The sequence below is a fragment of the Ovis canadensis genome, chromosome 3, assembly GCF_042477335.2.
Source record: "Ovis canadensis isolate MfBH-ARS-UI-01 breed Bighorn chromosome 3, ARS-UI_OviCan_v2, whole genome shotgun sequence".
Classification (NCBI taxonomy): domain Eukaryota; kingdom Metazoa; phylum Chordata; class Mammalia; order Artiodactyla; family Bovidae; genus Ovis; species Ovis canadensis.
The window spans coordinates 44,291,949-44,314,802 of record NC_091247.1 but is presented as its reverse complement, the minus strand read 5'-3'; the positions used below and the strand labels follow the sequence as shown (position 1 = coordinate 44,314,802).

The window sequence follows — 22,854 nt, the reverse complement described above, 5'->3', positions numbered from 1 at the left end:
CCAATACTTTGGCCACCTGATGTAAAGAACTGTCTCATTGGAAAAGACCCTGATGCTGGGAAAGATTGAAGGCAGGAGGAGAAGGAGACGACGAGGATGAGATGGTTGAATGGCATCACCGACTCGATGGACATGAATTTGAGCAAGCCCCGGGAGTTGGTGATGGACAGGGAAGCCTGGCATGCTCTAGTCTATGGGGTCGCAGAGTCGGACTGAGCGACTGAACTGAACTGAATGTATTTTCTTATAATCTTAACACATGGAGATGGGTTTTTTGTTGTTGTTGTTGGTTTTTTTTTTTTACTGTTTATGTACAATAAAAGTCACTGTTTTTGGTGCATAGCATTATATGTTTTGACAAACATAAAGAGTCACATAATCAAGACACAGAACACTGCCATCACTCAAAAAAAAAACCCTAATGCTGTTCCTTTGTCAGTCTATCCCCTCACCACAAGCCCTTGACAACCACTGACCTGTTCTCTATCCTTATATAAATGGAATCAGATGATATATAGCCTCTTAAGTCTGGCATCTTTAACTCAGCATAATGCATTTGAGATTCAACCATATTGCTGGCATTTCATAATTTACATCTTTTAATTGTTGAGCGCTAGATCATTGAAAAAGGAACAGAGTTCCAGAAAAACATCTATTTCTGCTTTATTGACTATGCCAAAGCCTTTGACTGTATGGGTCACAATAAACTGTGGAAAATTCTTCAAGAGATGGAAATACCAGACCACCTGACCTGCCTCTTGAGAAATCTGTATGCAGGTCAGGAAGCAACAGTTAGAACTGGACATGGAACAACAGAGTGGTTCCAAATAGGAAAAAGAGTATGTCAAGGCTGTATATTGTCACCCTGCTTATTTAACTTCTATGCAGAGTACATCATGAGAAACGCTGGGCTGGAAGAAACACAAGCTGGAATCAAGATTGCCAGGAGAAATAGCAATAAACTCAGATATGCAGATGACACCACCTTTATGTCAGAAAGTGAAGAGGAACTAAAGACCCTCTTGATGAAAGTGAAAGAGGAGAGTGAAAAAGTTGGCTTAAAGCTTAACATTCAGAAAACGAAGATCATGGTATCTGGTCCCATCACTTCATGGGAAATAGATGGGGAAACAGTGAAAACAGTGTCAGACTTTATTTTGGGGGGCTCCAAAATCACTGCAGATGGTGATTAAACTGCAGCCATGAAATTAAAAGATGCTTACTCCTTGAAAGGAAAGTTATGACCAACCTAGATAGCATTACTTTGCCAACAAAGGTCCATCTAGTCAAGGCTATGGTTTTTCCAGAGTCATGTATGGATGTGAGAGTTGGACTATAAAGAGAACTGAGTGCTGAAGATGGAGAAGGAAATGGCAACCCCACTCCAGTACTCGTGCCTGGAAAACCCCATGGGCAGAGGAGCCTGGTAGGCTGCAGTCCATGGGGTCGCTATGAGTCAGACATGACTGAGCGACTTCACTTTCACTTTTCACTTTCCTGCATTGGAGAAGGAAATGGCAACCCACTCCAGTGTTCTTGCCTGGAGAATCCCAGGGACGGAGGAGCCTGGTGGGCTGCCGTCTATGGGATTGCACAGAGTCGGACACAACTGAAGCGACTTAGCAGCAGCAGAGTGCTGAAGAATTGATGCTTTTGAACTGTGGTGTTGGAGAAGACTCTTGAGAGTCTTGACTTGGACTGCAAGAAGATCCTACCAGTCCATTCTAAAGGAGATCAGTCCTGAGTGTTCATTGGAAGGACTGATGTTGAAGCTGAAACTCCAATACTTTGGCCACCTGATGTGATGAGCTGACTCATTGGAAAAGACCCTGATGCTGAGAAAGATTGAGGGCAGGAGGAGAAGGGTCAACAGAGGATGAGATGGTTGGATGGTATCACCAATTCAATGGACATGGGTTTTGGTGGACTCCGGCAGTTGGTGATGGATAGGGAGGCCTGGCATGCTGCGGTTCATGGGGTCTCAAAGAGTCGGACATGATTGAGCTACTGAACTGAATTGAACTGAACTGATTCCATGGGACAGAGGTATAACACTTGAAGGAAATTGGGTTATTTCTAGATTTTTCCTATTATGAATATATCTGTTATAAATATTCACTTACAAATTTTTTTGTAAATGTATAGTTTCATTTCTTGGGTATATACCTAGGAGTGGGATTATTTGGTCATAAGTGTGTAGCTTCATGAAAACTGCTAACTTGTTTCCAGATTTTTTTCAGAATTTTTCATCCCCATTAACTACGTATGAAAATTGCTCTGTATCCTGCTGCTGCTGCTGCTGCTAAGTCACTTCAGTCGTGTCCGACTCTGTGTGACCTCATAGACGGCAGCCCACTAGGCTCCCCCGTCCCTGGGATTCTCCAGGCAAGAACACTGGAGTGGGTTGCCATTTCCTTCTCCAATGCATGAAAGTGAAAACTGAAAGTGAAGTCGCACAGTCGTGTCCCACTCTTAGCGACCCCATGGACTGCAGCCCACCAGCCTCCTCTGTCCCTGGGATTTTCCAGGCAAGAGTACTGGAGCAGAGTGCCATTGCCTTCTCTGGCTCTGTATCCTAGCACTTGGTATAAGTTTTGTTTTTAGAAGACATTCTAATGAGTGGATAGTGGTAGCTCATTATGGTTTTAATTTGTTATTTCCCTAATGACCAAAGATTTTGTGCATCTTTTCATGTTAACACATTTGCTATGTTAACACCCTTATTTGCTATCTATCCTCTTTGGTGAAATATACGTTGAAATCTTTTTTCCTGTTAAAAAATTGAGCAGTTTGTTTCATATAACTTATCTTTATTTTAATAATTTTTAAAAATCACATAATTAATTAATTAGAAAAAGAAAATTAAAATCAACCATGAATCCATAATAGGAGATAACTATTTTTAAATATTGGTATATGTACTTTCCATCTATTTTTCTTAATATGGGTTTACCTTGAATCTCCAGCCTTAAATATGTAAACAGGGTCAGCAAGTAGTAAATCAAATGTTACTCAGATCCATTTCTATACCTTGCTTACAAAATGTTTAAGAGAATGGAGGATTCTTCCATGGAAAAACAAAATAGCCTCAGAAAAAGATATTTTCACACACTGGCATTAGGTAATTGGCCAATAAAAAAGGTTAGTGTACCAGCTGATCATCCTAAGAGAAGCCTGTCATTTGAATTGCTCCCTTCACCTCGGCAAGTGCTTTCAAATAACTTTTTAAGTTAATTTGTCACTTAAAAGAACAGAGATCTAAGAGTCACTAGACAATTAAGAAAAGCCATGGGGGACTTCCCTGGCAGTGCACTCCTAGCTTCCAATGCAGGGGACATGGGTTCGATCCCTGGGTGGGGAACCTAGATCCCACATGCTGCAGAATGCAACCAAAAAATTGAAAAGCAAAGCCTTGAAATATTGCTCAGCCATAAAAAAGAATGAAATAATGCCATTTGCAACAACACAGATGGACTGAGATATTATCAGAATAAGTAAATCAGACAGAAAAAGACAAATACCATATACCACTTATATGTGGAATCTAAAAAAATGAGACAAATAAACCTATTTACAAAACAGAAACAGACTCAGAAAACAAATTTAGGATTGCCAAAGGGGAAAGATAGGGGAAGGGGTAAATTAGGAGGTTGGGATTAACATATTCACAATACTATATATAAAATAAATAATTAACAACAAAATTAGAGATACCAAGGGAACATTTCATGCAAAGATGGGCTCGATAAAGGACAGAATGGTCTGGACCTAACAGAAGCAGAAGATATTAAGAAGAGGTGGCAAGAATACACAGAAGAACTGTACAAAAAAGATCTTCATGACCCAGATAATCATGATGGTGTGATCACTAATCTAGAGCCAGACATCCTGGAATGTGAAGTCAAGTGGGCCTTAGAAAGCATCACTATGAACAAAGGTAGTGGAGGTGATGGAATTCCAGTTGAGCTATTTAAAATCCTGAAAAATGATGCTGTGAAAGTGCTGCACTCAATATGCCAGCAAATTTGGAAAACTCAGCAGTGGCCACAGGACTGGAAAAGGTCAGTTTTCATTTCAATTCCAAAGAAAGGCAATGCAAAAGAATGCTCAAACTACCACACAATTGAACTCATCTCACATGCTAGTAAAGTAATGCTCAAAATTCTCCAAGGCAGGCTTCAGCAATACATGAACCGTGAACTTCCTGATGTTCAAGCTGGTTTTAGAAAAGGCAGAAGAACCAGAGATCAAATTGCCAACATCCGCTGGATCATGGAAAAAGCAAGAGAGTTCCAGAAAAACATCTATTTCTGTTTTATTGACTATGCCAAAGCCTTTGACTGTGTGGATCACAATAAACTGTGGAAAATTCTGAAAGAGACGGGAATACCAGACCACCTGACCTGCCTCTTGAGAAATCTGTATGCAGGTCAGGAAGCAACAGTTAGAACTGGACATGAAACAACAGACTGGTTCCAAATAGGAAAAGAAGTATGTCAAGGCTGTATATTGTCACCCTTCTTATTTAACTTCTATGCAGAGTCCATCATGAGAAACACTGGACTGGAAGAAACACAAGCTGGAATCAAGATTGCCGGGAGAAATATCAATAACCTCAGATATGCAGATGACACCACCTTTATGGCAGAAAGTGAAGAGGAAATAAAAACCCTCTTGATGAAAGTGAAAGAGGAGAGCGAAAAAGTTGGCTTAAAGCTCAACATTCAGAAAATGAAGATCATGGCATCTGGTCCCATCACTTCATGGGAAATAGATGGGGAAACAGTGGAAACTTCAGTTTTTTGGGGCTCCAAAATCACTGCAGATGGTGATTGCAGCCATGAAATTAAAAGACGCTTACTCCTTGGAAGAAAAGTTATGAGCAACCTAGATAGTATATTCAAAAGCAGAGACATCACTTTGCCAACTAAGGTCGGTCTAGTCAGGGCTATGGTTTTCCAGTAGTCATGTATGGATGTGAGAGTTGGACTGTGAAGAAGGCTGAGCGCCGAAGAATTGATGCTTTTGAACTGTGGTGTTGGAGAAGACTCTTGAAGGTCCCTTGGACTGCAAGGAGATCCAATCAGTCCATTCTGAAGGAGATCAACCCTGGGATTTCCTAGGAAGGAATGATGCTAAAGCTGAAACTCCAGTACTTTGGCCACCTCATGCAAAGAGTTGACTTATTGGAAAAGACTCTGATGCTGGGAGGGATTGGGGGCAGGAGGAAAAGGGGACAACAGAGGATGAGATGGCTGGATGGCATCACCGACTCGATGGACGTGAGTCTGAGTGAACTCCTGGAGTTGGTGATGGACAGGGAGGCCTGGCATGCTGCGATTCATGGGGTCGCAAAGAGTCAGACATGACTGAGCGACTGAACTGAACTATATAACACAGGGAAGTCTACTCAATACCCTGTAATAACATATATGGAAAAGAATCTGCAAAGGAATAGATAATATGTATGTGGTGGTGGTTGAGTCAAGAAGTCCTCTTGGACTCTTGCAACCCCATGGACTTACTGTAGCTTCCCAGGCTCTTCTGTCTGTGGGATTTCCCAGATAAGAATACTAGAACGAGTTCCTATTTCCTTCTCCAAGGGATCCTCCCAACTCAGAAATCAAACATGTGTCTCCTGCATTGTAGGCAAATTCTTTACCACTGAGCAACCAGGGAACTAAACCACTTTGCTGCACACCTGAAGCTAACACAACACTGTAAATCAGCTGTGCTCCAATATAAATACATATTTTTTAAAAAGCTCACAACATCAGAGACAACTGAAAAAGGAATTTGGAGAAAACAAACTTGATACAGGATGCAGAAAAAGAAATCTTTAAAACATAATTTGAAAATTAAAAATCTGATCACTGAAATAAAAAGTCCCAAAGAAGTTCAGGAGAATATTGATGACAAAGAAGATAGAGAAGACAGAAGACAGAGAGATAGAAAGGAGGAGAAAAATGGAAAAGACTTAAAAAGTCAAACAGAAATTCCATTGTTTAGAGTTCCAGTTCCAGGAGCACAGAACAAAAATGAAGGAGGAAAATTATAAAATTATAAATGAAAAAAATTATAAATGAAATCCTAGAAAATTTATTTAATGTGAAGAACATGAATCTCCAGGTTGAAATATTCAACCCAAAGATTGAGAAAAGGCCTGTAGCAAGGAGATGATGATGAAATATCAGTGCACTGAAAATAAAAATCTTAAGAGCTTCCAAAGAGGGTAAAGACGATTGTATCAACAGTATCACTCAGTTTTGGAATGACAATGGAATATTATCCTCAACATTCTGAAGTAAAATTTTGTTTAGCTAAGATTTTATATCCAACCAATATAGTGTGAGGGTAGAAAAAAGACATTTTCGAGATTCAAAATTTCAAAAATTTATGTCTTATATACCCTTTCCAAAGAGATTACTATTTCAGAGCTATAAGAGAGTCAACTAAGAAAGATGACAAGCAGCCCAGGAAATGAAAGTGCTAACCCAGAGGATGGCGAGAGAAGTCCTAGAATGACAACCATACCTCAAAGCCCAGGGTTCATTCAGTCTTGATTAGATCAAGAGGAGAGGGGATTTTCTTTCTTTTTTGAGGAAAAAAAAAAATGGAACTGTTAGAATGATGATTTTGTGTGTGGAGACTTGAAAAAATATTTTAAAAATATTGCTGGCCATTTGAGACTCGAAAATGTTTATATATATAGTCATAATTATGTAAATTCTTATTACTGAATTAATCAAAATATTTTTGCCTGTGACATTTTTGCCAAGAAGTCCTGCCATGTGACCTTTAAAGTGAAAGTCACTCAGTTGGATACAACTCTTCGTGACCCCATGGACTGCACAGTCCGTAGAATTTTCCAGGCCAGAATACTAGAGTAGGTAGCTGGTCCCTTCCCCAGGGGATCTTCCCAAGCCAGGGAAAGAATCCAGGTTTCCCACATTACAGACGGATTCTTTACCAGCCGAGCCACCAGGGAAGCCCTGTGACATTTAAAGATTATCATAAAGATATAGTGGGAGAAGGTAGGGAAGGGAAGTGGAGGTTGAATAAAAGAGGTAAATTCTCAACCATCATAACAGGCCGTCAAAAGACAATATCTTAAATTGATAAATCAAGAAATAGCTGAGTGAGCAAATTACTAAAGCACAAAGAGATAAGTAATAGATAAAATAGTTAGACATTGAAAGTGGCAGCCTCTTAAGAGCAATATGGATAAGAGATGGAGCAGAGATCCATATGTACCACCAGATATGTCTTAAAAGAATTCATTTATTTTTAGAACCATATGATCTTCCAATCTTTCTTCTTTCAGACCTTGATCAGTTGGCCAACCCTTTGTCACTGCTCGTGACTCTATGTCTATTCTAACCCCCAGCCACTTCTCTTCCCACCAAAGTGAATGATGAGTACAATGAGATAACTATTTATTAAAGCACCTCATTAGTGGTTCTCCATGCTGAGGCTATATATCTCAGGACAATTAAATAAAAATTTCTGGGAGTGGAACCCAGACATCAGTGTTTCTTTAAGGGTTTTCAGGTGGTTCCACTGTTCATCTGAGGTTAAGAACCATAGCTCGGTTTAGCTTTCTTCTAAAACTTGAAAGATAGTGGCTCTCAAACTTTGTTGCGCATTAGAATAAACTTGTAAGTACAGATTCTTAAGCTCCAAACCCTCAGATTCTGATTCAGAGAACTGAATTAAGACCCAAATCTTTGGATGTTTTAAGTCCTCAAGAGGGAAGTAGATACAAGTCAACCAAAGAGGTAACTCTGACAGTCTCTGATATAAGTAAGTGAGGTTTCTTGCTTTCAAGTAGCTTAAATCTCATAGAGAAGCAAGTTATTTTCATTGGTGGCAGGAAGAACTTTAGCAAAAAGTGTTGAAATCATCTCTAGAGGATTTTAGAAATCAAATAATTGATTATCTGCTACTACGACTTAATCTGTATTTGAAAAATAAATGGGTCTGAATTACTGTGAGACACTAAATAAGCTTATATATCAAACTCTACAAAGTATATTTGACTTTTTAAAAAGCCAGTTAAAATACTGTTGAGAATGCTTTCAAAAGAAGCCCCCAATTTAAAATTACAACAGCTCTTTACTGTCTTTAGATTCATGTTCTTAAATATTCACGGTGGGCTCTCCTTTCTGCTTAAGCCCATAGACAATTGGCCACAGCAATTTTCACTGTCAAGGGCACTGCTTCTCCAACTTAATGTGCAAAGAATCATCTGGAGCTCTTGTTAAACAACAGGTTCAGATTCAGTAGGTCTGGGCCTCTGCATTTCCTTCATCCCAGGTGAAGCGGATGTAGCTGTCTAGGAACCACAGTCTGAGTGGCCGAGGTCTACGGCCTCTTGTCCCTCTCCTGTAGCAGATACTTCACCTTATAACAAATTCTGTTTCACTTTGGTTCTTTGGGTTAAAGTCAGTAAACTCAAACTGCCTAAGATGTTAAAGTCTGGGAGGTTAACTGATCCTATTACATGGTCTGCTCTGTGAGTTAGAATGATGACTCAAAGAAAGAATTAAACTATATTAAACACAGACTTTAAAAACGATTAAAAATGTGACCCATATTGATTCACTCTCCACATCCTTTGGCTTCAGCAGTATTATCGTCATGCCGTGACCTCTTGTTAATTAACAAGATTATAAAAGATGGATTGATGGAAATGATGTGCTAAACAATTTATCTGATGACACTGCAAATAAGTAAAAAATTCTTTTGGAAATCTACTTAATCTATACCAAGAGACACTATCTGTTTACACCAGAGTTGTTTTAATATTTGATCTCATATTCTCATGCCCAATAATTTATTACAAATAATCTACTTACAGAACAAATATTTACCAAGCTCTTACTACATGCCCCTCACTGTAATGGATGGTGAACCAACTTAGAAGAAGAAAAAAAGCACTTTCCACAAAGATATTTATTTCAGTATTAACTAAGATGAAAAGCTTGGAAACTAAATCTTCAACAACTGGGGAATAATTTTGTAAATTTTGCTATAACAATTCAAAGTAATAGTTCAAGACATTAAAAATGCTATGTAGGTTACAAAACTGTGTAAAGGAATTTTAAAAAGGATTAAAGAAACCATAGAAGTAGAAAAATGAACCAAAAACTGGGAAGGTTTTGTTATAATCTTACCATAAATAAAATATTGCCATAAAAATTGTATTCAAAGAACTATACACTCCACACACACACTCATAGCAGCATCAGATACTATAAAGATTCATTTCTTTGACTATTAATACAACTTGTAAAAAGGCTTCTCCTACATCAACAAAAACATTTCTCTCCTTTCCTGCCTCTGTAGCCTGCTTTTTCCTGTCTGTAAATGCAGGCAGGAGGTGCTGGTTGGGGTGGTAATGTAACACTTTCCTGATTTACAGGAAAGAAAAGAACAGTTTCCTGAAGAGGTTGGCAAATGTTACACAGATATTTACATCTGTATCAGTGTTATGAGCGGCATGAATTCTACAAAGCTAAACCCAGACATCAAGGTATTCTTTCAGCTATTTTTGCTAAAAAGTTACTGGGTTTTGATTCTATTTTTGTCATACTGCAAACTTTTTGGATATTGCATTTTTAGATGTAAATATAATCTTGTTTATATTTGAATTTACTCAATGTTGGAATCCCAAGTAATTCTTTAAGTTTGTTAAGTTCTCAGGTACAAAGGCATAATTTAGGGAGGGGAGTGGGAGGAGTGAGCACTTTTTGCCAGGAAGAAAATGGCTAGTAAAACCAACTCCTAAAAAGTTTTGAGTGCATGTGTATGTGTGTGTGTGTGTGTGTGTGTGTGTGTGTGTGTGTGTGTGTGTCTGTGTAGGTAGACTACAACAGCTAGTGGGTGACTGATGGCGTCCCAGTGGGGGTGGAGAGTGATAGGAAGGTGGAGGGAGTTGTGGGGATTTTTTTTTTGAAAACAGAGTGCAAGGCTCAGGGATACTATCCAGCAAATTATTAATTTTTATTCTTCTCTCATCCTTTCACCTACCAGAGACTTGCCGGGCCTGCGAAGAATAGATAAACATACATGAGGCTAGAAGGATTGAGGAAGTGATAAGCCTCTTAACAGCAGAGATTTTGTGAAGTTACTATGAGCTAATTTGAAAAAGTGTTGCTGAATAGAGAAAAAAAGATGCTCTTATATTCAGAATTAGAATATAAGATGCAAGTTAGATTATATGATGCCAGTTCCTTCTGGGCTCCATTCAAGCGGATAAGTCTGCTTCTTTGCCCTATGTCAAGGAACTAAGAGGAATGCCTCCTGATTTACCCTCCTATTTACCCTGACACACAGAGGTGAAGGCAGGTGGGGTTGTGTGTGCATTATTTTGTATGTGCAAATGGTTGTTCAGTGACCTTGCAAAAGCCCAATGCTAATGTATTACAGCAGGTGGCAGCCTTTCCCCAGAAGAAAAGGAAAAGCTAGTCTAAGCTAATGCAAAATTGCTTTTGATTTTATAGCTTTTCTTTGATATAAGTGTAAGGTGATTTATCTAGAGCCTGAAGTTAAGACTGGCTTTATAACAGAGAGAAGAGGAGCAGGACTCTGGAAGTCGGAAAAGGGGATGTTGGCTCACTCTCGGAACCCAGCCTCTTAGTCACAGGCTCTGAGTTACTGAGTAGCTGCCCTTGGGGAACCTGGTCAAGTTCAGACTCAGCACCAATAGGTGTGGATGAAAGCATCACCTTGAGGTTCAGAAGGGGGCTCTGGGTTAGAGGCCACAGGGAGGCAAAGAACTTACAGAAAGACAAAATCAGAGCAGATCGAGTTCTCTACTGTATGCTGTGAGGAAGGGCGTTTGATAACAGAAGAATCCCTTTTTCGTTTCAGATCTGTAAAGAAACACTCAAAACTAAACTGCCAAATGTCTTTTTTTTGGAAAAGATTATTAAGTTCTTCAAGTTTGCCAAGTGCTCACTGGAAAGCCAGACTTGGCCAAGAAGCTTGATACTGGATATATATCCAGTTTGTTTCTATGTTCTTAAGGGGATGATTGTATTATCATTTATCAAGAAGGAACTATGTCAACAATATTTCAATTGAAAAAAAGGTTTTATGTAAAATGATGTCCAAAACAGTGTGAATGAGGAAATGTTTGCTAAAGTCTTCACAAGTGGATTTGCTTTTTGCCTCAATCCCTGGGTTGGGGAGATGCCCTGCAGAAGGAAATGGCAACCCACTCCATTATTCTGGCCTGGAAAATCCCACGGACAGAGGAGCCTGGAGGACTATAGTCTAAGGGGTCGCAAAAGAGTCAGACACAACTTAGCAACTAAGCAACAACTAAAGGCAATTACTGTGATGAGATGGGGGTAAGGGCACTCAGATATCAAGGAACTAGCTGTGACTATTTAAATTAATTAAAATTGAAACAAAAAGTTCAATTCCTCTGTTGCACTAACCATACCTCTAAGTTCCATAGCCATTTTGGCTAATGGCCACCATGTTGAACAGCACAGATTATTGACTATTTCCATGATCACAGAAAGCACTGAACTAGAGGAAAAAACTGAGGAATGCTGCCAAGTGAAAAGGTGGGTGGTTAAGAACAAATCCTCCTTGCAATATTAAGTATTGTAATAATAATTCCTAAATGTGGAAGGAGCTTCAAATAGAATATTTCATATAATCCCGAAGGCAATCCAAGACTGTAACAGCACTGCAGCCGATGTTTTGGAAATCTTACTGCAGGCTAGGCACTAAGGGCTCTGTTGTAGTAACTCATTGGTCTTTGCGAAACCCCAGTGAGGTCTGTGCTATTATTGTCCCTGTTTAACAGATGAGGAACACGTGACAGAGAGTGGCTTCTAACTGATCTGTGGTTACCTGGCTTGTGAGGAACAGCTGGGATTCAAACACATGGTTTTTGGGGTTGTCATAATTAGAGAGATGACATGGAAAATGCCTAGCATACTCCGCATATGAGTAAAATCTGCTTTTAAACCACTTTCCCCTAAGACTGGGTCAGCTCTTGGATTCTCTGTCATTTGTCTTTCTGGCTGAAGAAGGCTTTATGCCAATTCTGATAGAGTAACAATGATGCCCTGTTTTCAGGATATGAGCCATTTCCTTCCCCCAAGAGTAGAATCAGCTGTCTGCACAAAGGGAAGTTGGTTTCTCAGAAGCTCACCTTTGTAGAAACCATGCCTCTTTGGGTGAAAATTTTCAAGTGAAATATTCTTGTTTAAGACAAAAATATTCTTATCTAGGACTAGAAGTATGTACGGGAAAATGTAGTCTTCTCTAGGTGGTACGATTATGAAAAACATTTTCTCTTTTTGCCCTTTCTCCTTTTTGTTCAGAATGTTTGCTCTATTTTATAACTTTTTACATGAATATGTAGTAACATTCAAAACCAAATCCAGATACTACATCATAAAATGTTTGATTAACATTATTTTAAGCTTTTGATAATATGGCAAATACTTTAATACTAGCCAGTAAACTTTAAATTGAGTGCTAAATAATACTTGAATAGCAGAGGAAGTGCAGAATTTAATTATAAGGTTAAAAAGGGCCAGAAACAGTGCTCGGGTGCTCACTGCTTCTCAGCTGTGAGGACTCGGTTGTTTTGTCAGTGGTTCCATGGACGCCTGCTTTACGTCATCCTGTTCAAGGTGAAGCAGGAACTGGTCCATGAAACAGTCTGTGAATTATGCAGTTACTTTTATCATTAGCACCATATGGACTTTGAAAACTAATAAACAGTACAAGGAAAGAGAAGAGGAATCATTTCAAATTATAGTATAGATGTTTGTTCTTCCCAGGTGAGACTCATTATGTAGGAGAGCTGTTCAGTGGAGGTAGGGTAGGGGAAAAAAAGAGGTTGCGAACTGATCAGTAATTGCTACAGTTCTTTTTCCCTATAAAATCCAGACTATGTGATAGTTTTACTTTAACAGCATGTCTTTACTTTTTGCAAGTTATGTTTTTTTAAGTGTATATACACTTTAAAGTTAATTTTCTTGAATTAAACTTGGTATGCTGCTAAAGAATATCTTGATGTAGTTTCAATTAAACCCTGTAGTGTGAAATAATTGCCAAATGAAATGGTAGCCAAAATGTTTTCAAATATCTAAGTACTCTGATGAAAAACAGCTTATAGGATCCTTCACTTTAACGTCCCAATAAGACAATTTTTAAATACCAAAGAAAAACATTCAGAGGGTCAAATGATAATATTACAACAGAGACTCAAGAATTCACTCATTCCCTCACTTCCTCACCTCTGAGTCTTCCATTTAAAAGGGCTCCTGTTAACTTGAGAGTGTAATTTAAGTTAGGGCACTACAGCTTTAAAGCTATGGGAAAACAAAAGATATGTGAATTCCCAGCAATCATCTGTCTAAGCAGGCAGTTGGAGATGAGAAAGAATGAACTGAAAAAGGGCAACAGATTCATTCCACAGGTGGCGTATGCAGCTGCAAGGACTCGGTGAGCCAAGCCCCTTTCAGAAACACAGAAATATTCAGCCTTGTCCGCTCTCATTCCCTGCAAGAGGGTAGACCTGGCAGCCCTAAAAAGGAAGAGTCCTGGAATCAGACCAGGCTCTTTTGTGTTTTCTGTTTGATTGAAGGCACTTTGGAAACAAACAGAATCCTGAGATCAATTCACTTAAAAAATGATGTATACACATATATGTATACAGTGTATTTTATACTGTCCGATGATGCCAAACAATTTAGTTTTGCCAACTAAACTGTCTTTGCAGATGTCTTGGGGCTACCTGTTTCCTCTATTCTAATTTTTATAACTAGATATAATTTCAAACAATTTTTCTTTTTTGCTTACAGAAATAACAAGACTAGGGTCACTGATCTGACACCACAGACAATAAACTCATTCTTGTTTCCATGCTGCACTTCCAGTTTCATAGAGAAGGCTGCATTTCGGCTCTGGTTTAAGTTCAGTTTACAGGTGTATCTTCCACTCTATTTTATTCCTGTCCTCTGGCTTTCCATTGCTGTGTGCTTTGCTCAAGTGTGGTTAAATGGATGAGCTACTCACGTAGCACTTCACATGGATTATCTCAAAAGGCAAGAATCACATCTCATTTGTGAAATGAAAAAAATTCGAGAAAAATAGGGTTTACGTCTTTCCTTTTTTTCCTTTTCCTTTGGACTTTAAGTGCAAAGACTTGAGTAATAACCCTCCTCCATTCATGATGGTACATGATCATCCATGCAAGGCCTTTTCCTGTTTAATTTCAGCATATTCTTGTTTTACTATTTTCTCCTTTCATCTACAGCATGGACACTCTGATTTGTGTTTGGATATGAATGGACCCCTAAAGTTTTAATATAATATTGTTTTATGAATGTATGTGTTTTAAATCTGTATTGTTCAACAGCTCTTATTTCTGTTGACCAATTTTTCACACAGGGCTATTTTTAAGTTCTTTCCATGTTCTTTTACACACACCCAGCTAATTTCTTCGAACTGTTACATAAGGTTCCATATCGTGTCAGATACTTTTAATATATCTGTTCTCTTAGTGATGGGACACCTGGACTGCCGCTAGCTACTCTGTACCACAAATAACCCTGTGAGAAACGTCTTTACACACATGTCTTTATGAACTTGTGTGGAGAGGAACTTCTGAGTCACAAGCTGTATTGGCAAGCACACACACACACACACACACAATTAAATACTGTTAAAAGTGCTCTCTAGAATATCTGTATCTATTCACAAGCCTACCAGCAGCAATGAGGGTCCTTGGATTCTCACATTTTTGCCAAGACTGCCAAAGCATTGTCTGACTTTCTAATTTTTACAAATCTGTGTGTAAGGTGGTGTCTTAAAAAGTCTTAATGTGCATTTCTCTGTTTACTGGTGATGTGGAACTTCTCTTCTTAACTATTTGGGTTTCTACTTGTGAGCAATGGCTATTTTCACTCTTTGTCAATGTTTTTATGTTTTAACTTAAAAAATTTTTTATTGAAGTATAGCTGATTTACAATGTTGTGTTAATTTCTGCTGTACAGCAAAATGACTCAGTTATTCATACACATATATGCTTTTTCATATTCTTTTCTACTATGGATTATCAGTTCAGTTAAGTTCAGTTCAGTCACTCAGTTGTGTCCGACTCTTTGCGACCCCATGAATCGCAGCACGCCAGGCCTCCCTGTCCATCACCATCTCCCAGAGTTCACTCAAACTCATGTCCATCAAGTCAGTGATGCCATCCAGCCATCTCATCGTCTATCATCCCCTTCTCCTCCTGCCCCCAATCCCTCCCAGCATCAGAGTCTTTGGCATCATTCCTTCCAAAGAAATCCCAGGGCTGATCTCCTTCAGAATGGATTGGTTGGACCCCCTTTATCGCAGGATATTAAATATAGGTCCCTGGGCTATAAAATAAAACCTTGCTGTTTATTTATCCATAATAGTTAGCATCTGCTAATCCCAAACTCCCAATCTTACCCTCCCACCACCTGGCAACCAGAAGTCTGTTCTCTGTGTCTGAGAGTCTGTTTCTGTTTCATAGATATGCTCATTTGTCAATGTTTTGACAAAGATTCTTTGCTTCACCAAACTTTAGCCAGGCTTCTAATCCTTCTCCTAGGCTCATCTCTTCTCTGAACTTCCTTATGAGATCCATCTTTAGCAAGAACCAAAATGAAATTCCAGTTGAGCTGTTTCAAATCCTGAAAGATGATGCTGTGAAAGTGCTGCACTCAATATGCCAGCAAATTTGGAAAACTCAGCAGTGGCCACAGGACTGGAAAAGGTCAGTTTTCATTTCAATTCCAAACAAAGGCAATGCAAAAGAATGCTCAAACTACCACACAATTGGACTCATCTCACATGCTAGTAAAGTAATGTTCAAAATTCTCCAAGCCAGGCTTCAGCAATATGTGAACCGTGAACTCCCTGATGTTCAAGCTGGTTTTAGAAAAGGCAGAGGAACAAGAGATCAAATTGCCAACATCCACTGGATCATGGAAAAAGCAAGAGAGTTCCAGAAAAACGTCTATTTCTGCTTTATTGACTATGCCAAAGCCTTTGACTGTGTGGATCACAATAAACTGTGGAAAATTCTGAAAGAGATGGGAAAACCAGACCACCTGACCTGCCTCTTGAGAAATCTGTATGCACGTCAGGAAGCAACAGTTAGAACTGGACATGGAACAACAGACTGGTTGCAAATAGGAAAAGGAGTATGTCAAGGCTGTATATTGTCACCCTGCTTATTTAACTTCTTCTTTCCATTCTAATGGAAATCAGTCCTGGGTGTTCTTTGGAAGGAATGATGCTGAAGCTGAAACTCCAGTACTTTGTCCACCTCATGCAAAGAGTTGATTCATTGGAGAGGACTCTAATGCTGGAAGGGATTAGGGGCAGGAGGAGAAGGGGATGACAGAGGATGAGATGGCTGGATGGCATCACCGACTCGATGGACGTGAGTTTGAGTGAACTCCGGGAGATGGTGATGGACAGGGAGGCCTGGCGAGCTGCGATTCATGGGGTCGCAAAGAGTCGGACATGACCGAGCGACTGAACTGAACTGAACTGAACTGAACCCTGCTAAGTCAGGTTAACTAGAACCCCCCATCCTTGATATCTGATCACTGTGGATATCTTATCAGGTTCCTCATCCTCCACCATCCCCCAGGTGATGTCTGATCATCCTGGTCTGTCTTCTAGCCAGAATGCTCCTGACCCCTGATTTTTCCTCTTAGTAATTTTCCATTCACTGACTCCTCCATCCCTGCTCACTTACCCATGCTCTATTTGGAATTGAGCCCAATCTCCCCTAATATATAATTCCATTGCAGTGGTCCTTAAATGACACAGTCATTTGAACACGGGAAGCTTAATATAAATGATATTAACTAAAAGTGTAATTAACTACTAAGGAGTTAAGAGAACTCTAACAAATTCAGGAATAGTCAACACAGGGAGCAATACTAATTCTAAGTCTGTGTTGCTAAACTTCTTTTTTCATTATTGCTTCCAATGAAGACATCAGACATTTTACCCCTTTTTGTTCTCTTCCATGAATTTTTTTTAGGGTTTTATGAGACTTCATTCCCAGACAGCAGACATCAGTCACTGGGGGAAAAAAATAGCCTTCGATGCTAAACCGTCTTTGTCTGGGTCTCCCTTAAACCTACTGCATTAGGCTCTCTTGGTGAGAATATGAAGGATCTACATTTTTAGCGCACCCCAAAGTAATTCCTTAACCTGGAATGTTAGGTCCATGGTTCAAGGGAGATTGGACGTGGTCAAGTAGGAGCTGACAAGATTGAATATAGACATCTTAGGAATCAGTGAACTAAACTGGATGATAACGAGTAAATTTAATTCAGATGACCATTATATATATCATTGTGGGCAAGAATCCTTTAGAAGAAATGGAGCAGCCCTCATGGTCAACAAAAGAGTCTGAAATGCAGTAGTTGGTACAATATCAAAAATGACAGAATAATCTCAGTTCAATGTCCAAGGCAAACCATTCAATATCACAATAATCCAAGTCCATGCCCCAATCATGTACAGATTCATCAGGGCCTGATTATTCTTGGGTGAACAGATGAAATTAAGTTTCTGAATCACACATCTAAAATCCAAACCTCAGAGCAGAGTTACACTCACTGAACCAAGAAGCCTAGCTTGGCTAGGGAGACTTCCTCACTCATCTTATACTGAGCTGTCTAAAGGTAATGTATGCAATCAAGGGACAGAGCAAAGATAGCTAGTCAATGTCTTTGGCCTTGTTTGAAATCTGTCCCGTTGCTAATTGCTTATGTAAGCCTATAGCTTACATAACAGATGTCTCCATTCATAGTTCTACTTTGGATCTGGGCATGAAATGGCCTGCTGATAGGCTTCCCTTGTGGCTCAGCTGGTAAATAATCTGCCTGCAATGCGGGAGACCTGGGTTCGATCCCTGGGTTGGGAAAATCCCCTGGAGAAGGGAAAGGTTACCAACTCCAGTATTCTGGCCTGGAGAATTCCATGGACTGTATAGTCCATGGGATCACAGAGAGTCAGACACGACTGAGCAACTTTCACTTCACTGGCTTGCTGAAAGAGGGCATGTGAATTTAGTTTCATTATATGTAACGTGAGAAAGTTGGTAAAGATTATTTAAGTGGTATGTTGAATAACTGCAATTCTCTGACCTAATAAAAAGGCAAGTTTATATACTTATTTTTGCCCCAACTCTTCCTTTACATATATGTAAAGTCAGGTGGTAAGGGGAAAGAGGAGTCTTTCTCAGCTCTAGACTGAAAATTCTGGCAGGCTCTTAAATTTTCTGGCACTCTGGCATCATAGACTATCAATTTAAGCTATAAACACAGTCTTGATGCAGAAATTGGATATTAATCAAAATTCCAAAGCTGACTCTAGGAACACATCCTTTCCTCTCCTCCATCTTAAGACATCTTCACTCTGAAAGCCTGCAGGAAGAGGAAGGGATGTTGGATGGCTCTTTCTCAATGCTTCTTGTCAAGTGAATGGAAATATCACTATATTGTTCCTGAGATCCACTCGCCACCATTTTTCCCTTCTTCTCTGCCAGGGGAGACTGACCCTGTATGAATGTATTCTCTTTGCCTTCCAGTTAGGTCTGGCCAATGGTGAGTTCTTGCAGAAGATCAGAGAAGGTCAGGGTATTCATCCTTTGGCATTTTCCCAGTGAGGCTGCCTCTAGTTGGCTTGGTCAAGGTAATTGCTCCTCTTACTGTGGTCTGCTCCAAGTAATACTCCATTTCCATATTCTAATAATCTCTGCCTTAAGGCCCAAGGATGTCAACCACTCTGCTTCTTCTAACCCCTAGCTCCTAGACTGTCCCTTGAGTTTTCATTATATCCCATCACTCCCTTACAAATAGTCACTTTGAAAAGAAACTCTTCTCAACTTATCCTAATTTAACTGTACCATCTGTTTCCTGTTGGGACCCTAACTGGAAAAAATTCATCAAAATTCATATTGCATAGCAACACTTGAAGTTTAAAAAATCCATTTTCTTAGATTAAGTAACTCATATCACAATACTCACTCTTAAAATCATTTTCCCCACAGTATTATTAGCCAAAGTACTTGAATAAGTACTGTACTGTACTGGGCCTAGTATAGGTTCAGAAAAGCCAGAGTTGGGGCTACTAGTCTCTCTCCATACATCTCTCCTCCATGTTCATGGCTCTTTTGCTGATAACTTCTCCCACTGAAAGGAAAATGGACCTTATTAATTTCAATATCTTCATGAATTAGTCTATTTCCAGGAATATATGCATTTTAAAAGAGAACTCCAGGATAAAAAATGAAGCTCTAATGATAGAAATTTCAGACTCTGTGACACCAGGAATGGAGAAGTATGTTTAACCTCATCTATTATGAGCAAGATGAAACCTAATTTTCTTGCATCTTTGTTCTAAAACATGTCACTCAGGGCTGAGCTTTAAAGTCCCTGCTTCACTGTTTGTGTAACTGTTCAGGACTTTCCAGGGTAGGAGTTATTCAAAACAAATTTTAGCCTATATCAAGGTAAGCTTAGCTTTTAGTTTTGAAAGTACAAGAAATACCTAAAGGTTGTGGGTAATTGTTTTATAGTGTGCCTGAAAAACCACTAATATTGCCTGTTTTTTTACATCTTGCCTCTGATCAGCCCTGCCTCTTCAGCTACACTTAAAAAGAAAGGAATCAGGTAAACAACTTTTAGCAATCAGGGAACCTTAAAATAGCAGTGATCTGTAGCAGGTTAAGCATACAGCAACACACATGCAATCATTCAAATTTTGTATGAGACTAACAATTTATACTTTGATCTGACTTGATTATTTGAAAAAGCTGCTTTTCAGCAGCATAAATATAGACACTAGTTCTGTCTTGCAGCCAAGTTTCTCATCAGAAAGCTACATTAACCTTATGATTCCCTTACATAGAAACTAGAAGCGGTAAACTTCTTCTGAACAGTAAACTAATAAAAAGGTATCCATGAATGCTTGTTGAGTTTAAAAATATTGTCTTTCTCCTTTTCCCCACTGGATGAACTTAGTTGGTTTCAGTCCACACTTATTTACTGTTTATTATGTGTCAAGCACTGTTTAATGCAAAAATACAGTGCTGAAGAAGGCAAACCAAGTCCCTGTCCAAGGAGGTTGCATTCCAAGTAAGGGCAGATAGGTAATAAACATTTAAACAAACAAATACTACTGTTTCAGGAACTGAGGGCTATTGAAGAAGATAAAATAGGGTAATACGGCCAATGGTACCTGAGGTGGGATGCAGCTGCTTGGTGACATCTGAATTGAGATCTGAAGGCTGAGAAGGAGGGAACAGTGTTACTGTCTAGGGAAGAGCTCTGCAAGCAAAGAAACAGTAAGTGCAAAGGACCTGGGGTCGAAACAAACCTGGTGTATTTGAGGCCAGAAAGGTGGCCTGGAGCAGAGTAAGAGGGAAGGCCTGGAAGAGAGGAGATGAGGCTGAAGAGGAAGGCAGAGTCAGGTCAAAGAGTGATAGGAAGCTACTGGAGGATTTAAAGCAGGGAAGCTGGGAAGTGATGATTTATATTTAATTAAGGATCTAACATATTTTAAAAAGAAAAGTCTGGCTTTGTGGAGAATAGATTGTAGAAGGTCAAACACAAAATTGGGGAGTCCAGGGAGGAGACGATGGCAGAGGTCCAGTGACAGATGCTGGTGGCGGCTGGGAGGAGGGTTTCAGCAGCAAGGCCGCTACTGGCCCACACATTGCTTTTGTGACAATTAGAAAAAGTCTCCCATTCCCTTTGGTGGTTCTGAATAGGAGATGAATTATATACGGAGTGCAAAGGAAAGAGAAGAGTCCAGAATGACTCAGGCTCGCACTGCCTAACTGGGTGGAAACCGGTAGAATCAGGAGTTCAGTTTTGTTTATGCTCACTTTGAGGACCATGAAGTTTTTGTATGAAATTAGTGTACCCTAATCGCAACTGAAAACTTAGTAACTTTTACCACCCTGACACTGGCTTTCCCCTCAGCCCTGGGAACCTTATGCTGATATCATGGAGATAACATTTGTGAGATATTCTCCCAGCGTGTTTGCTTTCTCAGTAAACCCTGGCTCTATGGCTCCTCCACCCAGTGAGTCAAGGACATGCTTTGAGTCATGGGGAGGAAGGAACCCAGCCAAGAATGGGTAAGTCATCATTTAGCTTTGAGTTTCAAAATAGGATTGAAAAAAAGTCATAGCAAGACAATAGATTGAAATTAAGTGCTTCTGATTTGTAAAAGCCAGACTTTGCTGAAAGAAAAAAAAAAAATATGTTTGTATACACAGATGAGGCAGAGCTTGGAGAACTGCCCCTGAGCAGGTCACAGACGGTGCCAGGAAGAAACACAGGATGTGACGTCAGAGCCATTTTCCCATGACTGGAAGAGAAAAGTTTAAGCAGCTTGCAGGAAGCTATGAGAGTCAGAGGTTATGAGCACAGGGTTGCCCCAGATGAGGGGTGACCGGAGCCCTAAGGCAGGAGAGCTGCTGGCTTTCCCTTTGGAACTGGGCCAACTACAGAGAAGAAGAAATGCGACGGTTGGGTAATGAGAGGCCTTGAGAAGTGCTCCCCGTTTCCCGGCCTGTGTGCAGTCTACAGCAGATCCCCTGGGAGGACAGTGAAGGCTGAAAGGATGAATGGGGCTGTAATGGGCCTGGCCTTGGGCCAAGAAGGTAAAGGTATGTGACCTTTACCACTGATGATCACGGTGGAGACTGTGGCTGTCAGGAGCTGGAATGAACACAGCCCAAAGGCCAGAGAGAACAATTTCCTCACCATGCTCTCTTCCCTTGTATCTCCCCTGTAGCATGCCTTCCACCTGGGCAACCATTTGGGAAAGGGAATGGGGAGAGGAGAACCCTAGGATGAGGGAGAAACCCTGAAAGGTGCAGTGATTTCCCAAAAGAGACTGTTTTGAGCCTAAAAGTGTGCATGCTAAGTCACTTCATTCATGTCTGACTCTGTGACCCTACGGACTGTAGCCCACCAGACTCCTCTGTCCTTGGGATTCTCCCAGCAAGAATATTGGAGTGGGTAGCCATGCCCTCCTCCAGGGCATCTTCCCGGCTCAGGGATCAAACCCATGTCTCTTATCTCCTGCCTTGGCAAGTGGGTTCCTTACTACTAGTGCTACCTGAGAAGCCCAAATCTAAAAGAGGCTTCTTTAATCAGCAAGGTCAAGTGTTTTCCACCTGCATCAGCAATGGGGGCTTTTTAGCAAGAAGTCATGATATACAATAAAGTTACCATATGTATTTTTGTAAATCTGATTTATTAAGCGTATCCATTACAAGGCTGCTACCTTAGGAAGGTATCTTTACTGAATGAAGACAATTTAGCTTATGTACCTCAGCTTATAATGGGGGTGGGGTGGGGAGCAGAGAGGGCAGGGATTGATTTTGTCAGTATTGGTTGCCTCCAGAGACGGTAGCTGGGGGACAGAGAAGAGAGAGATTTATTTTTCACTGTACACCTTTTGTAACTTTTGCATTTGTACCACGTTTAAGCATTAACTATTCAAAAAATAAAGTAAAATGGGAAAAATAAAAGCTTTTGAAATGAAAAAAAATGTAGATGCACAGAATCTAACATTCAGTGCTTGACAATTAACAGTCAGTACTTTTTATCTCACCAGGAATCTTTGGGCCACTCCTCCTTGGTGCACCCTGGGGTTGTTACTTTCATTTGTGCTTGTGTTGTCTTTGTAAGCTATCTTGCCCCTCCATCTAGCCCATGACCCATCTGTGTTTTCGTACCCCAAACACAGTACCGCACATCCTGTAGGCAGACCATCCACTGTCTGGGGGAAAACAATCCCACT

General features: G+C 40.0%; 1 protein-coding gene across 3 annotated transcripts in view; it reads right to left on the bottom strand.

Annotated features, from left to right (window-relative positions):
- The window catches only part of PELI1 (pellino E3 ubiquitin protein ligase 1), a 127,792-nt gene that overhangs the window by 27,581 nt on the left and 77,357 nt on the right, over window positions 1–22,854 (bottom strand). Inside the window, exon 9 of one of the 3 annotated variants that reach the window (XM_069583066.1) lies at window positions 22,287–22,464. The exons of the other annotated variants lie outside the window; for them this stretch is intronic. The gene's annotated coding sequence lies outside the window, so the exon portion shown is untranslated. Of the gene's footprint in view, window positions 1–22,286; window positions 22,465–22,854 lie in introns of those variants that run through there. 3 annotated transcript variants of the gene reach the window in all.